The 6,258-nt window shown below is 32.1% G+C and overlaps 1 long non-coding RNA gene across 2 annotated transcripts; it reads left to right on the top strand.

Moving 5' to 3' along the window:
• Positions 1-1,604: 1,604 nt before the first annotated feature.
• Positions 1,605-5,396, top strand: LOC104588341 (uncharacterized). Of its 2 annotated transcripts, XR_733763.2 has the most exons (5): positions 1,605-2,091; positions 3,081-3,124; positions 3,547-3,610; positions 4,608-4,713; positions 5,103-5,396. It is a non-coding gene; the product is annotated as an uncharacterized LOC104588341 (long non-coding RNA). The 2 variants fall into 2 exon arrangements; XR_733762.2 differs by lacking the exon at positions 4,608-4,713.
• Positions 5,397-6,258: the final 862 nt, after the last annotated feature.

Here is a 6,258-nt window from a genome sequence, read left to right as displayed (position 1 = left end):
AGATTGGTATTTAGTAATACTTAAACTAGAAAATAAATTATTACTAATTTCATAAGTACATTAGTAAAAGATACTAATTTCTAAAATATAAATGAACCCGGATGGAGCCTAAGGTCAAACCTGATCTTCCCAATTCGAACCCATCTTGCACTATAATTTAATGCAATCGGGTTGGGCTCGGGACCGGTCCAAGCTTGGGTTGGTCAATGAAATCACTCTAAAATTATACATATATAAGTATTTATGCAAATATATATGTAAATAGATAAATATGTATACAAATGTGTAAATTTATGTAAATTATACATATATTTATTTATGCAAATATATATATATGTATGTATGTATGTATGTATGTATGTATGTATGTATGTATGTATGTATGTATGTATGTATGTATGTATGTATGTATGTATGTATGTATGTATGTATGTATGTATGTATGTATGTATGTATGTATGCATGCATATGTATATGTATATGTATATGTATATGTATATGTATATGTATATGTATATGTATATGTATATGTATATGTATATGTATATGTATATGTATATGTGTGTGTGTATAAATATGTATTCAAAATTAACATATATATACATGTGTATAGTTGGGTCAGGCTACCTAAGTGCTAGGCCTGGGCCCGGCCCAAAAAATAAAAAAGCCTGATTTCTTGGGCCCAAGCCTAGATCGAGGACAAAAAATCTAAGCCTAGCCCATGTAAAATTTTGGGTTGGGTTAGTTTAGTCTCGGGTTGAGCCCATCCAAGTTGTACCCATAGTCAATAGATCTCTAACCAATTCAATAGATTTGAGCAAAATTCCGATTTGGAGTCAAAACAAAACTAACACCCTAATCAATTCCTAGGCCAAATGATTCAACCACTGATTTTGGGGTTGATGAGTTGATTGTATGATTCAAATGGATGGCCTACTACAATTTAGAAAAACAAAAAATAAACAAATAATTAAAATAAAAATGGTCAAAAATCATTTGTTTAGGTTGAAAGGGTCAATGGTTTTTGGCCAAGGAATAGGTTAAGTGTGAAACAAAATCTAGTGTTTTCAACCAATTGTTGACCCAGCTGGTTAAGTCATTTGAACCATTACCCAACCGGTTCAACCGTCAATCCATTCGACCTAGTCACCAGGTTGCAAATTGCACACTCAATGCATACAAACTTTCGGAGGTCATAACTTTGTACTCTGATGTTTGATTGAGGTGATCTTTTTTTTTTATTATGGGTAATTTTTCAATATTTATGCATCCCAACGGGCTGTAAGTGCCTTGCCTTGCTATTTTCACAAAAAAGATCCTAATTTGGCTTCAAATTGAAAATTTTAATATTTTGTATAAATAAAAAGCAAAAACTGAATTAAAACATAAATTAAATATAAAAATACATATAACATATCTAAAATATAATTATGCAATAATTATATATATATATATATATATATATATATATATATATATATATACATTTGGGGTGATCTGACCTGTTTGACCCAGATGACCGAACTAATGACCCGCGACATAGAGGCAAAAACGGTTCAACCTTCAGACCAATCTTTAAAACATTGACAGAATTAGTTGTTTGGACGATTTTTGGGCGGCAACAGTCCGACCATCTAAGTCAACAACACTAACCATGATTGAGAGACCTACCATTTGAATTCAAGCGCGCATTTGAAAAATTTTAGCAAATTTAATTCCCTCCTCTCTGATTTTAGCAACCCCCTTTTCCCCTTTCAACCGAATCGCTCAATCTCTTTTTCGCTCGCTCCAAGGCATAGTCCATTTTACCTTTCTTTCTTGTAGCACTTGGAATTCAAAAATTACAAGATTTTTTTCCTTCGCATGCAACCTATTTGCATTTGGCCGTTTCCTTGTTAAAACACCTCTTCACTCTGATTCAATTTTCCCAAGTTCAACCATCTGCTTTAATTCCCCTTAAAAAAAACTCAATATTTTAGCTTCGCTTTTTTCTCGAATCGAATAATTGGTTGTCTGCGCAATATTATATCTTTGCACATGTTCCTCTGATTTTTGTTGTCCACTTCAGATTTTGGTGTTTAGAGCAATCGGGTAAGCTTCTCAGCATTTTCTTATTTTAATTTTTGTGCTCTTTTGGTTTGGTTTGAATGTATGCAATCGATGCATTACTTTTCTTCTTCATTATCATAATTTGAATAGGTATCTACCCTCATTCTAGGTATGCTTATCAGTTATTTGTTAAGAGAACCTTAGAGATTATTGTTACCTCTAGCAAAACAGGGGCACCACCCTCTTTCTTTATTATTTCTCTTGTTTTCTTGTCTTTATTTGTTAGGTTTCATTGGTTTTAATGTGGATTTAGTGGTGTTCTTATTCAAATCTTGCATAACCTTGTAGGTTTTAGGGTTCTATAATTTTACTTGGCTCTATGAGCATTGATTGTGGCTCGGGCTTAGCCAAGATAATATGCATGATTTTATAGTAGTCATATATTAGGTTCAAGTTAAACTTACAATGCATCTGCCCCTCTAGGGCTAGGGTAGGAGCCTCTGTTTTGGGGTGTTGGTTTGGTAGGATGAGTATTTATAATGCATAGTTTTGGGTTGAATTATTATAGTTTATCAATTGGGGTGACTCGTAAGGTTCTTTTGGCCGGGCTGCTCATCTTTTTGTATCTTATTCTTTATTTTAATATATTTTTATCATAAAACACCTATAATGCAAGCTATATTGAATACAAAGACAAAAAACTATGGAATAGTAAACCCTTTGTTCTTTACCAACTGAAGTCTTGGTTTATAAGTATTGTGATTATTAACAGGTTACATATGCAATAGTAAACCATAGGCCTAACACAATATCTCTTTGCAGTCCCTTAGGTTCAGTTTGGAAGGAGTATGAATATAAATATGTAGAGTACAAAACCTTGTATTTTTTATTATTTTGTAATATTTGTGTTGTACATATTTGTATTTAATCTTTACATTTAATTTTTCCATTTGTATAGGATGTTTTAGTTTAGGTTTCGATGACTCATATATCCATTGCATAACTCCCATATTGTTTTTCTCTTCTTGCAGCATTTAGGCTTCAGATTGGATACCCCACTCTATGAAGTATTTTGGTACAGCATCTATCCCCTATGTTACAATTCATTTTGCCAAAATTTTTCAGCACTTCAATAATATTGGGTACAACTCCAACTTCCCAACATCATCAATTTTACCTTTTACATCTTGGTTCTTTAAAGTCTTGGTTTATAAGTGTTGTGATTATTAACAAGTTACATATGGAATAGTAAACCCTAGGCTTAACACAATATCTCTTAGCAGTCCCTTAGGCTCAGTTTGGAAGGAGTATAAATACAAATTAGAGTACAAAACCTTGTATTATATATTATTTTGTATATATTTGTACTATACATATTTGTATTTGTACTCTTTCTGGACTGAGCCTTAAATTTTCCATTTGTATAGGATGCTTTAGTTTAGGTTTTGATGACTCATATGTCCATGACATAACTCCCTTCTTGTTTTTCTCTTGCAGCATTTAGGTTTCAGATTGGATACCCCACTCTAGTCTCTAAGGCTGCCTTCTATGAAGTATTTCGGTACAGCATCCATCCCCTAAGATTCATTTTGCCAAAATTTTTCAGCACTTCAATAATATTGGGACACCTTACAGCTCCAACTTCCCAACATCATCAATTTAACCTTTTACATCTTGGTTCTTTAACAACTGAGGTCTTGGATTATAAGTATTGTGATTATTATCAAGTTACATATGTAATAGTAAACTCTAGGCCTAACACAATAGCTCTTTGCAGTCCCTTAATTTTGTTATTTGTATAGGGTGCTTTGGTTTAGGTTCTAACTCATATGTCCACGGCAAAACTCCATTCATGTTTTTATCTTCTTGCAGCATCTAGGCTTGAGATTGGATACCCTACTCTAGTCTTTAAGGCTGCCTTGTATGAACTATTTTGGTTAAGCATCCATCCCCTAAGTTGCAATTCATTTTGCCAAAATTTTCAACACTTCAATAATATTGGGACACCTTACTGCTCCAACTGCTCAACATCATTAACCATTTACATCTTAGCTTGCTTCAGCACACATATTAGTGGACATGATCATATCCTCATACCAATCCAGACAAGTATACAACAATTTTATATTTAGTTGAAGAGAAACAACTTTTCTTCCTCAGATGTCCAATGGCTTGAAATGTTCTTTGTAGATTTCTTTCCTTGTTAGAACTCAAAACAATCAAACATAAAATGTAAAATAAAAATGAAAATTTGTACAACATAAAGCATTCATTGACCCAGCTATAGAGGACCTCATTATGGGTTTGACAGTTTTCAAGGCTCCAACTGCCCAATACTATCAATTTAACATTTTATGTCTTGGCTTGCTTCAACTTACATATTAGTTATGACTATAGCTTTAACATGCTTGTTATTGGACATGATTATATCCTCAAACTAGTCCTTAAACTTCATACAAACTAGTTCATTGACTCCATAGGCTATTTGCCTCTCCATGTGTCTAAAATTTGGAATCAACTATGACTGTATCCTCATATCGATCTTTAATCTTCTACAGGAGCCCGAGGATACATACTGGGTGAATTAGGACAAACCATGCCAGCATAACACATGGACCTTATATGGAACTGACATGTTGAATTATCACTGGCCAATTATTAAGAGTAAAACTATATAGAATTTGAACTTCACAAACTCAGTTTAAGCTTTTGCATTTATTCTTTTGTTTGGCCAACTATTTGAACAAGAAAATATTCCAATAGTTTAATTTTACCATCACCATATCCCACCATCATCAAGCTATCTTGGTTAGTCAAACTCTCATAGTTTACTGACCTGTCCTAAGCACTACCCTTGCCATATGTCCACAATTTTTTCCAAGTCGCCAAACCCAATTAATTAGAATCTTAAAATTTATTCTACATATTTTGTTGTATATTGGATTTTGTTACCTATTTTTTTTTTGTTTACATTTTTCATTGTATATTGCATATTTAATTAGATTATTAAAGTAATCATTATTCTAACTTTTTTTTTTTGTTTTTCATTGTAGGTTAAATATGCAATGAACGACTCTTAAAGCATGGTTGGAGACAATGGATAGTTCTGCTATATTTAGAATTTTTCTCTTTTTATTAACATTATTATGTAGACTTTAATATGTATTAAGGGAAATTTGACATTTGAAATACATTTTAAACAATGGATTTATTTATTTTTTGGTAAAACAATGGATGTATTCAAGTTATACAAGGCATGTAATTTCTTATTAAAATAATATAATCATTTGTTAGAAATTATTATATAATTCCCATGTGACGTATGAATGAAATAGTTATTGCTTTAACCGTTAAGGTGATGGTGTCCCTATTTTACTATTTTAATGGGAATATAGCCACAGCTTTCAATTAGCTATAATTAAAACCGTGGCTATAGACTCTAGTTTTTAACTACAGGTCAAAAATCGTAGCTATAAGCTAATGTATTTAGCTTAGGTTTTGGTAGAATTGCGGTTATAAAGTGGTACATTTAACTAGGTTTTGTAACAAACTGTGGCTATAAATTAAAAGCTTTAGTTATGGACAACTTAAAAACCGTAGTTATATGCATGTTTTAACTATATTTCAATCTATGGCTAAAGGCTCATATAACTTGCATCTGCCCTTTAGCTATGAATAGATACTGTAATTATAAATGGGTTATAGCTACGGATTAGTTCAATCATAACGATAGGCTATAGCCATGCGAACATAGGCTACGGTTTTTTATCCGTAGCTAAACCGTAACATAAGTCTATAGCTACGGTTTTTTTTACCTTTAGCCACGGTTTTTTCCGTAGCTAAAGCTCATATTTCTTGTAGTGGACTAAACCGGAAAGGTCAAGGAAGAAATTAAAAATTAATGAAAAACAGATTATATCAATTAACTATTTTTATATTAACTTAAATTTGAATTGACTAAATTGAGAGATTATATCAATTAATTTCTTTAACGTTGGAGTTCAAATTGGATCTCAACAAATTCAAATTTAAATGACCATTGATTTTAGGGAAAATATCTGATTAGTACCTTATACTTTGGGCGTAATGCCACTTTGGTCTTCCAAACTTTAAAGCACGACAATTCAATACCCAATCTTTTAAAATGTACCAATTCAGTACCTACCATTACCTAATCGTTAAATGGCATGTAAAAAGACACAAATATCC

The sequence above is a fragment of the Nelumbo nucifera genome, chromosome 3 (genome assembly GCF_055504915.1).
Source record: "Nelumbo nucifera cultivar China Antique chromosome 3, China Antique-T2T, whole genome shotgun sequence".
Lineage (NCBI taxonomy): Eukaryota > Viridiplantae > Streptophyta > Magnoliopsida > Proteales > Nelumbonaceae > Nelumbo > Nelumbo nucifera.
Note: the sequence above shows the minus strand (reverse complement) of the source record. Positions and strands in the feature narration are given on the sequence as shown.